We start from the raw sequence: 12,935 nt of genomic DNA, 5'->3' as shown, positions 1-12,935 counted from the left end.
CACACATGGATTTTTCCTCTCTGAACCCTGTTCACACAGGTTATATACAGATGATCAGGTTTTTAAATACATCAGATAGGGATTGCATACATTAGTTAGGACTGCTCTGATAAGGGTATACCGTGAAGATTGGTAGAGCAGCTTAGTATACATTTTTTGCAAAAAACGTATCAACCAAATACCCTGTTTTTTACATCTTTTACTAGCACTTGCGGATTACTGCAACATTTTTTTCAAACTGAGTGTTTTTGGTTTTACTATTCTCTTTTGTGTCTTCAGGTTTCTTGGTGGTGTGTGAACATGATCATACAGACTTGTTCACTGTGCAAGTAGCCCATGTGTTCCTGTTTCCATAATTGTTCTCTTGTGTCTACAAGACTGGGGAGTTCCACCACTCCTCTTGGGCTATCTGCACAAAAGCTGTTCTACCCTGTATGCACACATGGATTTTTCCTCTCTGAACCCTGTTCACACAGGTTATATACAGATGATCAGGTTTTTAAATACATCAGATAGGGATTGCATACATTAGTTAGGACTGCTCTGATAAGGGTATACCGTGAAGATTGGTAGAGCAGCTTAGTATACATTTTTTGCAAAAAACGTATCAACCAAATACCCTGTTTTTTACATCTTTTACTAGCACTTGCGGATTACTGCAACATTTTTTTCAAACTGAGTGTTTTTGGTTTTACTATTCTCTTTTGTGTCTTCAGGGTTCACTTTTAGTAGCTTTTCTTCTTGTCATGTTAGATGAGGCGCACAATACTTTGGCATTGTAGGGCTTAGGACAGCGCCCGCATCCCATCCATGCCCCACATGGGTAAGCACTATGTTTAGCACTTTCTATAGACACTTGGCACTTTATCCTAGTAGATACATGTCCTACCTGTGTGCAGGCTAGTTTTTGTATTACTTGGGCACCACAGGTAATACCCCTTGAGACATTGGCCAGATTTGTCTGACTATATTTATACATTGTTGTGGCTAATTTATCTGGGGTCCCTGGGATAGTTTAATTGGAGTGCCATAACACGAGACACGGTAATTTTTGATTGTTCCTTTCGAGTGCAGCGCTCTTTTTTGGCAACACATGGTTGGTAGGTGCAGCGTTTTTTTGGTCCTTTGTGCCATCACCGTTTATCCATTATTATTACTGAACTTTTTTACTTGTTTTGTTTGTTTATTGTTCAATAAAATGTTGTATGCTGTTTTATTAAAATTCATAGTTTCTGATTAATCGATTCATACTCCCCTTCTCTATAGGATTCATACTTTAGCATTGTGTAGGGTACTTAGTTATAGTATCACATGATGTATAAAAATACTAATTGGGTTCAAGGAAATAGATTTTTTTTTCCTGATGTTGTTGACTTTGGCTTTGTGGTCAATTCTCTTTCCAAGGTGCTTGCTTTATGCTGGTTGCTTGCCGCCAGTTCTGAGCTCACATTTCCCATTAGCTTCCTGCTGGTGCAGGGTCTGTGAAGAGCTTTTATTTGCCTGTTTGTTTTCCGAGGCTATACGCTTTAGATTAGATTTAGATTAGATTTTGTAAAATGAGATTAAAAAACAGCAACAGTTTGCTTGTTTGCATTGTACAATTCATAGTCGGATCCTGACTAGCTGCTAATCCAGTGCCGGGAAATTGGAGCAAGCTGCTAAGAATTGTGTAGTACATGATGTGATGGGGTACAAGATGCTTTTGTATAATTTTGTATTTTGATTGCTATTGGGTAGAACACAATTGCTAGTATAGCACAATAATGTATAGTTGCACAAAATGACTGTTCTAACTAAGCACATCTGCTTGTTGCACCCTGGGTGGTTCCGGGCACCTTCCCACCTACTTGTTTTGCATTTTTCTCCACTTTCCTCAGGGTGCTGTAAAGCCAGAACGATCAGTCAATGACAAGACAGGTGAAGAGAGATTGAAACCAATATGCACAGATGTGCTTGGTTTGAACAGTCATTCGGTGATCTTAATTCTTGTATGTTTGCGGTATGAGTTCCTTCCTACTAACTGCATTGCAGCTCAGTAAGAAAAGTCGTAGAGGCTTATTTGTGTCATAGTCGTTGCACAGTATTTGAAGTTGATCATACAGTGATTGACACATTTTGTGAATTCCACCATCTGTCACTCGGTCACAGAATCTGACAGCAAGTAGACCCCAGGTTTCTGTGTGATGGCTGTTCTTCCATGTGTAGATCTTCGAGACGCAGCCGCTCTCTTACTGTACACAGATCACAACGCCAGATACTCGGTAATGCCCACTGTACGTCCTATAATTCAATCTCAGCCGTGGTTATACATTTAGCTGATAATCTAATATCGGTGGAGGAGAAGCAGATCCACTTCTGTTATTACCAGACTGTAGATTGCTATAAAGTCCTGACCCAACAAAGGTAATGTCATGTAAAAGCCATCTGTTCTCTGGACCTGTGTGGTGGTCAGCCCCATGCCCCTCTGCTCACATAGTATTACACTGCTCATTGACATTCTTGGGCCTCCTTGTCTTATGTTAATTAATCATCTGTGTTTTTGTAAATGTCAATGAAATGAAAAGTCATTAAACAAGTTTTCCTACTAAATACATTTATCACCTTTCCATAGACCAGGGGATAAAAGTATGATCACTGGGGGCCTGACCCTTGGGTTCCCCACTGATCGCTAGGAAGGGTGTCCCAAAGTCCACCCATGGTGACGGAGTGGTGGTGGCATGTACTGTATGATCACCACTCTGTTTTATTCTATGGGACTATCAGAAATAGTCACCCTGTCCATCTCGTAGAAATGAATGGAGAAGATGGTCATACATGCTCATTAGTTTGGTGGAAAAACTTGTGTAACTGCTGGAATCGGTTCAATGCCGGATTCACACATCCGTGTGTTGTGATCCGAGTACTCACCGATACACAGACTGGCTGCGATTCTCCTGACCTGAACCTGACGGCCTCCTGTATGTTTATTACGCCTTTCAGTCTGGGTCAGGACACCTTTGGCAGGTCTGTACATCATGGCCCATGACACAAGAGTGTATAAATCTAGCCTAAAATGTACCTTTTTTTCACATTTTTGTCAGTTTTAGCTCATTTATATATTTTTTTCTAATACCAGTATGTCTTTTTGGGGACCCATAACATTTTATTTTTCCGTTGATGGAACTGCATAAGGATTTGCTTTTTGCATGGCAAGCTTTTGTATTAACTAGTACCATTTTGATGTGCATATGTTTTCATTGTATTTTTGTACAATGAGAAAAAATAGCAGTTCCGTCATTTAGAAAAAAAAAATTGGCTTTTACTGTATTAGTTAATTTTATATTTTAATGGGTCAGACTTTTACAGACATGGCAATTCTTTAATTTAATTCTTTATTTTTTTTAATTAATTTCTTTATTTTCGCCTTAGGTAAAAAGGGTGATTCAACTTCTTAGTGCTTTTTAACATTTTTAAAAATATTTATCAAACTTTTTATGACTTTTCAGTTATTGTTTTAGACCTCTTAGTCCCCTCATTTTTGCAATATTTGATAAAAATTATGATCTTCTATGAACCTCAAACACATACTGCACTTCATAGGCGCAAAAAGATGGTGGCGACGCGGGCCTGATCGCTGCTGTCTGAGGCAGGTGCTGGCTTTATAACAAAGCTGGCTCCTGCCCTGTATGGAACTGGCTCAGCTCCTGCACCTGCTAAACACACTAGCACCAACTGTGGTGCCGCTCTAACACTTTAATGGACAATTTTTGATATTCTCTCACATGCTGAGAACAAATATCTCCTGTTTATTTTGGTCAACGCAACCAGGAAAAGCGTATCGTACTCCTGGGCCAGTCCAGCTGCTGCTCCTCTCCCTTTAGTCCAGACAGAAGTGGCTTACCTTTTCATGAACGGACTGGCTCCATACCTCATTGCAGAAAGAAAAATTGCCGAAATGCCTTTTTTTGTCACTTGGCAATGCTTTATTGGAGCTTATTTGTGCCGAACACGTGTTTCGTTGTACAGAATGATATTCCCTAGAATTGATCTATGGCGGAACACAAAAACATCATTTTTGGGCAGCGACTCTGTTGGGAGGGAACAATATACTTGTTGTTTGAAATTTTATTGCAATCTGTGATCATATTGTCTTATGAAAAAGAATATTTAAAAAAATGCTCTCTATCTGCTGCTACCATTAGGCGAAACTTAAGGCATAGTTTATTTCATAACTTCTTTTTTTCTGAATTATAAACACAGATTGTTGGCCAGATTTATTTTATGTATATTACTTAACAAATAAACCGATGTGTTTCATCTCTTACTCTCACCTACTGTTGACTGAATATTCTGAAAAAAAAAACCTTTATTATGTTTGTCTGTCAGTGGTCTAAAATTGGCCTGGTAGCTCTACAAATGGCTACCATGGACAGGCTTTGCTTGGCTACTCCAACTATAAGGTCCAAGCAGAACCCTAGCCTTCAACCTCTGTTTAAGGTTGTTGACTTGCATAGAGGTTTGGGGGCGAGTCCTCAGAGTAGTCGCTGTCTGGTGGTCTAGCCTCGCAGTTATGGTGAGGTCTCTGGGTCAGAACAAGCAGAGCAGACAACGTACAAAATCCAAATGCATAAAAATGGAAATAGGTTGAGATCAGGACCGGAATAACACAAAGCTCAACAAGTGCACAAGCACAGAGGTCGTATTCACTATACCTAGCACAGGAAATGGTATTTCAAGAGTCTAAGTACAGGTGCATCTCACAAAATTAGAATATCATCAAAAAGTTAATTTATTTCATTTCTTCAATACAAAAATTGAAACTCGTATATTATATAGAGTCATTACAAACAGAGTGATCTATTGGATTGTGGCCTCTCCACTCTTCCTCCAGACTCTGGGACCTTGATTTCCAAGGTCTGGTGTGAAGTATCCACACTGCCAAAAGTACCAATTTTTGGTTTAAAAACAGCAGTATCACTGTGCTTGATTGGCCAGCAAACTCGCCTGACCTTAATCCCATAGAGAATCTATGGGGTATTGTCAAGAGAAAGGTGACAGACACCAGACCCAGCAATGTAGATGAGCTGAGGGCTGCTATCAAAGCAACCTGGGCTTCCATAACCCCTCAGCAGTGCCACAAGCTGATCGCCTCCATGCCACCCCACATTGATGCAGTAATTGATGCAAAATTACTGAGTGCATTTACTGAACATACATTCCAGTAGGCCAACATTTTGGATTTTAAAATCATTTTTCCAGCTGGTGTGATAAAGTTGTATGATTTACTAAGAAAATGAGTTTTTCGTTTTCATTGGCTGTAAGCCATAATCATCAACATTAACAGAAATAAACACGAGAAATAGATCACTCTGTTTGTAATGACTTTATATAATATACGAGTTTTTACTTTTTGTATTGAAGAATTCAAATAAATTAACTTTTTCATGATATTCTAATTTTATGAGGTGAACCTGTAGGTAGCAGCGCTCCCTGCAATACTAATTAGCCAGGAATTAACCCTGAAGCTTCCACGCTGGGTGGAACCACAAGTCCCAAGAGTAATGTAAGGCTGCTTACGACTGAAGTTGAAATAAAGGGGAAAGGCATCAGCAGGGATGTGACACTGAAGCTATCAGCGGATGGGCAAACCTGCAAGTAATCTGGTTTTAGCATAGGAGACCGAGTTTAAATTTTGGTGGCCACGCCATAAATCTGTTTATCTATGCAGTGAAGTATGCCTTTTGCTTTGATATCCGTTCAGATTTGTAATGTCTGAGGCTGGTGATGACCGTACCTGTAGTGGCTGTGCTGGCAAGCTTTCCATTGAACAGGTAATGGGAGATCTATGTCCGGCCCAGAGATCTTAACAGCTCATTTACATATTAACAAAAACATGGATTTCTCTGGAATAAAACATCGGAACACAGATATCAAGGCATCATGTTATTTGCAACGCTATTAATCTGTAGATTAACCCCATATCTGCCGGTTAATAGCATTTTTTCTTGTGAGGGTTTTTTTTAAGGGGCAGCGTGGAACAATTTTTAATTTTAATTCTTATCTGAAGGGCCACGTGACCTTGGTCCCCCTCTGGACGGACCCTCCCACAGTGTACGTCATAAGTGATGTCACCTGCATGGGAAACCACATGCGTGGTTCAACTAGTGAGCACGGGACGGGCCTCTCCTCCTGATGTCACCTACGCTGACATGTACACTGACGAATGCCGTGTGCTGGCGAAAATCAGGTGTGAAATGTACGCCATGCGATTGGGTGCAGCACAGGGAGTGTTGGAGGAGCCGCCGTCAGAAAGGCAGGTTATTGTGGGTATGCGGCCTTATATCAGGAGGTTGTGCATTATACACACACCCTTCCCACTGTGCATCAGACACTGACGGCTCACACATCACGGGGAAGTAGGAATGGTGCTGATTGGCATCGGCCATTTCCTACCATTTTGTATTAATAACCATACACAATCTGATGTGGCGCAGCCCGTGTATTTTATTACAGGTCAAACATGCAGAGCTAATTGGAGCCATTAAACGCCCACCCTAATGTCACTAATTACTTAGCCATCTATTTCCTGTGCGTGAATGAGGCCGCGTAAAATGCTTGTATTGTTCTGTCTGTGCGGATGAGCGGCTCTGTTCAGTCTGTGGTCACAAGGAGTAGGACGGAGTAAGATGTGGGTGAATGTGGTCCTGCAAATCCCCCAAACTCCAGTACACAGTGACAATGCTTTTCAAAGATGGAAGAAGTGTTGGGTTTATTTATATTAATTGTTATCAAGTATGAATGCTTTAAAAAAAAATGGAAGTGTTAACGGCTTATTTAATTTGATGGTCAATTTTTTTTCAACTTCTGTAATGAAATGCAAATTGAATGAAGAAGAGAAAATCTGAATCAAACCAATATTTGGTGTGACGGACCAGTGTGTCTTCGAAGCAAGAATGCCAGGTACACTCGCGCACTGTTCTTGAAGAAAGTCGACAGGGGGGTTGTTCCAAACCCTGAAGATTTCATGCTGTTTTTGAAGGCAAAGGGCAGTCACACCAAATATTGATTAGGGGCTCTTTTCATCTTCCGTGTGTCTGTTGGGGCTCATGTTCGAACCCCAAATTCCTCCTACCCCCATAAAATGGGCTCCGGGCGAACGCACTGATGGGGCCAATGACTATAATGATGCAGACACTCATAAGGTTACAGTGTGCGCCGTTTGGGCAGCAAGACTTGGTGTCCACCTCTAATAGGCGTATACAGCCGAAAATAATGCACCGAGCACACTGTGACTCTTTATCATCATGGTCCACGACCCTGGATCGTGTTTTTTTTTTTTTTTTTTTGGGGGGGGGCGGTACAATTACTGATGGAGCCACTGAACGTGGAAGAAAAGCTACGGTATCTAATCTAAGGATTTCTCTTTCGTTCATTCATGTCACTTTACATTTTATTAATTGATAAAAGTAAACATTTCTATTTTTTTTTAAGTTTTCTTACTTTGCAGCATTTTTTTATTCACTTTCTGCCTAAAATGTATGCACATTGTTATACACATTCTTTATTGGTGTAGGAGACGTGATCAGTCCCCTTATACAGTCTTTACTAGTGTAGGAGACGTGATCCAGGCTGATCCTGGTTCGGGCAGCATGAATCTTGTCACTCTGATACCTTCCTTTTAAAGATTTTCCAGATTAGAAATCCTGGTTTTCCCTTTAGGAAATTCTAAATTACTAGACAGGGGCAAATTAATATATTATTATTCAGTGCGTATTATTCCATGTGTGCTCCCCGATTGGAGCCTTCCCACAACTTCATCATATGTCAGTTCACCTACATTCGCCCTTTCTCTACCCATATGCAGTGTTTTATCTTCACATGCGCTGATTGGACATCCCATGTGAGGGACATCACGTATTACCACATTACATTGGAGGAAGGCAGGGTAAAATCACACGATATATAGCACATGATCGTGCATGTGGCCAGATCAGAAGACCGAGTTCCAGTCACCTGTAGTTGTAAAAGTGGATCCCCAAGGATCTATTTGATAAGGTACAGTGCCTTGTGAAAGTATTTGGCCCCCTGGAACTTTTCAACCTTTTCCCACATATCATGCTTCAAACATAAAGATACTAAATGTACATTTTTGGTGAAGAATCAGCAACAAGTGGAACACAATTGTGAAGTTGAACAAAATTTTATTGGTTATGTTAAATTTTTGTGGAAATTCAAAAACTGAAAAGTGGGGCATGCAATATTATTTGGCCCCTTTAACGTAATACTTTGTTGCATCACCTTTTGCTGCGATTACAGCTGCAAGTCGCTTGGGGTCTGTCTCTATCAGTTTTGTACATGGAGAGACTGAAATTCTTGCCCATTCTTCCTTGGCAAACAGCTCGAGCTCAGCGAGGTTTGATGGAGATCGTTTGTGAACAGCAGTCTTCAGCTCTTTCCACAGATTCTCGATTGGATTGAGGTCTGGACTTTGACTTGGCCATTCTAACACCTGGATACATTTATTTGTGAACCATTCCATTGTAGATTTTGCTTTATGTTTGGGATCATTGTCTTGTTGGAAGACAAATCTCCGTCCCAGTCTCAGGTCTTTTGCAGACTCCAACAGGTTTTCTTCAAGAATGGTCCTGTATTTGGCTCCATCCATCTTCCCATCAATTTTAACAATCTTCCCTATCCCTGCTGAAGAAAAGCAGGCCCAAACCATGATGCTGCCACCACCATGTTTGACAGTGGGGATGGTGTGTTCAGGGTGATGAGCTGTGTTGCCTTTACACCAAATATATCATTTGGCATTGTTGCCAAAATGTTCACTTTTGGTTTTATCTGACCAGAGTACCTTCTTCCACATGTTTGGTGTGTCTCCCAGGTGGCTTGTTGCAAACTTTAAATGACACTTTTTATGGATATCTTTGAGAAATGACTTTCTTCTTGCCACTCTTCCATAAAGGCCAGATTTGTGCAGTGTACGACTGATTGTTGTCCTATGGACAGACTGTCCCACCTCAGCTGTAGATCTCTGCAGTTCATCCAGAGTGATCATGGGCCTCTTGGCTGCATCTCTGATCAGTCTTCACCTTGTTTGAGATGAAAGTTTAGAGGGACGGCCGGGTCTTGGTAGATTTGCAGTGGTATGATACTCCTTCCATTTCAATATGATCGCTTGCACAGTGCTCCTTGGGATGTTTAAAGTTTTGGAAATCATTTTGTATCCAAATCCGGCTGTAAACTTTTCCACAATAGTATCACGGACCTTCCTGTTGTATTCCTTGGTCTTCATGATGCTCTCTGTGCTTCAAACAGAACCCTGAGACTATCACAGAGCATGTGCATTTATACGGAGACTTGATTACACACAGGTGGATTATATTTATCATCATTAGGCATTTAGGACAACATTGGATCATTCAGAGATCCACAATGAACTTCTGGAGGGAGTTTGCTGCACTGAAAGTAAAGGGACCGAATAATATTGCACTTTTCGGTTTTTGAATTTCCACAAAAATTTAAAATAACCAATAAATGTCGTTCAACTTCACAATTGTGTTCCACTTGTTGTTGATTCTTCACCAAAAATTTACATTTGGTATCTTTATGTTTGAAGCATGATATGTGGGAAAAGGTTGACAATTTCCAGGGGGCCGAATACTTTCGCAAGGCGCTGTATGTACACAGTATAGATGCGCACACATTTATATATCTACACAGTATACATGCGCACACATTATATATATATATATATATATATATATATATATATATATATGTACACAGTATGTATGCGCACACATTATATATATATATATATATATGTACACAGTATGTATGCGCACACATTATATATATATATATATATATATATATATGTACACAGTATGTATGTGCACACATTATATATATATATATATGTACGCAGTATGTATGCGCACACATTATATATATATATATATATATACATATGTACACAGTATGTATGCGCACACATTATATATATATATATATATGTACACAGTATGTATGCGCACACATTATATATATATATATATATATATGTACACAGTATGTATGCGCACACATTGTATATATATATACACAGTATATATGAGCACACATTTACATGTGCGCATGTATACTGTGTACATATATACTGTGTGTGCATATATACTGTGTACATATATAAATGTGTGTATGTGTTTATATAATTATGTTGTAAATATATAAATGTATCAGGCACATAAAAATGTTAAATAATTTATGCGTTTTTTTTTTTTCCATCTCCTCTGGTGTCATGGTGTTTTAGCTACTTTTCACATGGCCTGATAATTACTTTTCCCCACTCAATAATGATATTTCTGCAAGGTCACTTTTATCCTTGGTGGTAATGCCATTTAATTACTGTGTGAATAGGTATGTAATTGAAACAAAAAGCATTATTCCCATCTCTGCTCTTCTTCACCCCGCTCTGCCTGGAGCCCGTCCTGTCAGGCTGGAAGCGTGAAACTTCTTTTCTGCTGGTGTGATTAGATTGGGGCTGAACTCTCCAGCTGGCAGGGCTGTCTATGACTGCCGGCACCCTGTCCCTTGTGCTTGTCATTTCTTGACACTTCTGACAGGATGGGGACAGCAGCCCCAGACAGGTTCATTAGATAGCTTTTTCTACAGCTGGGATAAAAATATATATATATATAAAAAATGAAGCCCATAATCCTGTGCAGCAGCAGCCACGGACCCTTTATGTTTTAAAGCAGGACCCTTGTTATGACACATTTTCATCTGTCCTTATAGTCTGAGTATTTTCTGTTTATTTGACCTGCACTTTGTGTCTTTTTTTTTTTGTCTTTTTTTTTTACCCGCCATTGCATTGAGATACACAAAGCTTTAGGGTTAGCGCACACACATACAGATTCACACTTTACTCTTATCTTAAGTGTTTCCAGAAAATCAATGCTGGACCCCGGACAGTATGTAATAACATTATAGACGCTCCAATCATTTTTGCTCCTGCACTAACAATAGAAAGTCACTTCAATCAAACGGGAGAATGGCTCCATTGATTTGTTATTGAACATATGTAAAGATTTGTTTTCTTTGCCCGTAGTTACATTGTTCCCACGATGAGTTTTCGGTGATTTTTTGATGTTGTAGATCTTCTGCACCCATTAAGCAAAATAGATTACTTGCATTTAAAAAAAAAATACACAATGTAAAAAAACTCACCAAAGCTCACATCGTGGGAACGTAGCCTGACGGCTGCTGGCCAGTATTCTTATATTAGCAGTAATGCTGCCACTAAACTAAAAAGTATTATAAAAACAAAAAGCGAGATCTCTAGCAAACTCTCTGCATTTTGAGAGACCCTTATATTGGACTATTTATGAGCTGCAGTGTCGGACTGGTGTGGCAAGGACCCACCCATAACATTGACTCTGGTGGCCCCCTGCTCAGCTACATGCAAATACCACATTACCCTCATTCACATGTAAAGCACAATGGAATAAATGGCACTATAATAATAATAATTACTAATTTACCTGTTTTTCTATATAATAATAAACCGGGTAGTTTGTTAAATGAATGTTCAGATGATTCCCTTGTCTTAACATAGTGAAATAAATGTATTGTGCGAACTACTTCTCATATAGGTGGAATAGAGAGCTCATTTCTGTATGAGGGCCCACCGGAGGATTCTCGTGTTCTCCGGTGGGCCAATCCAATCATGGTCTCATGTGCATGGATCCCAACTACGGCGCCCAAACAAAATTCTATGAACGATCCTATATCTAGAGTTCTGTTTTCCCAGAAGCATTGCTTCACATCGGTATGTCTGCATACAGCTTTTGAGACCACAAACATGTGGTCATATTATTATTATTTTTCTTTTAATATGCCCTCAAATGATGCAATATTGAGTCAATCGGACAAAATGTGGTGTACAGAGCACGTTTTGTCTGCCTTGCCCCTTTTAGTCTATGAATGCGTTGCCATATTCGTCTGAATGCTGTTTTGCAATTCAGACATATACTTCCAGCGGAATGCTCCTTATAAATGTGAACTTAGGCCTATGGAGGAGAATACGGGGTCCTAGGAAGGAAGTACAGGTTAGTGCCATGTTGTTAGAGTTCAGCACTGCCATATGGATAGGCACGCTTTATAGTTGTTTGCATGAGTTATTAAGAAGATTGCTAGATAAACTAAATTCTGTAAACTCTAATGTCTAAGTAAAGGGACTGTGTCCGTACAGAATGACTGTTCACACCAAGCACAGGTGCTCATTGCCCCCTTTGTCTGGCCAAGCAGTTCAGTACTCCTTCTCACGTACTTGTCTTTTATCAATCTTTACCATTTTTATTCTTGATTGGCGTTAAATTAACCAGAGGGGGCAGACACCGCTGGAGAAAAATTAGGTTGGAATTTGCACTGAACTGCTCGCCTACACCAAGGGTACACTGAGAACTTGTGCTTAGTTTGAACAGTCATTTTGTGTTGACAGACTCCCTATCAATTTGGACCTAATTTTTCCTCATCAGTGATGGGCGCACGTGCATGGTACTGCTCTATACTTGTATGGGGGTGCTCGATCGAGTGGTGTTCGGGTCCCCGTAAGAAGCTTATTTGAATTATGTGAGCCAGGCGCAGAGAAAGCGAGAACTCCGGAAAAATGCTCGAGTTTGCCATTCACTTCCATTATGCTCGCTACTCGGGTCGAGCCCGTCAAAGTGTCCAACGAGCTCAATTCGGGTACCAAGCACTCGAGCATTTCAGTGCACAATCATCTCTAGTTATCATTAGTGTTGATCAAACAGTGAAATTCTCGAGTGTGTGATACGTTAATTGAGCTCGTTGGACGGGCTCGACTCTAGTAGCGAGCATAATGGAAGTGAATGGCAAACTCGAGCATTTTTCCGGAGGACGGTTATCGCCTACCAAGATTTTGCAAT

At 40.1% G+C, this 12,935-nt stretch overlaps 1 protein-coding gene across 7 annotated transcripts in view; it reads left to right on the top strand.

Moving 5' to 3' along the window:
• Positions 1-12,935, top strand: part of NBEA (neurobeachin) — an 899,093-nt gene that overhangs the window by 702,996 nt on the left and 183,162 nt on the right. The gene's annotated exons all lie outside the window — the stretch shown is intronic.

The sequence above is a fragment of the Ranitomeya imitator genome, chromosome 3, assembly GCF_032444005.1.
Source record: "Ranitomeya imitator isolate aRanImi1 chromosome 3, aRanImi1.pri, whole genome shotgun sequence".
Lineage (NCBI taxonomy): Eukaryota > Metazoa > Chordata > Amphibia > Anura > Dendrobatidae > Ranitomeya > Ranitomeya imitator.
This window is presented reverse-complemented; position numbering and strand designations above follow the sequence as displayed.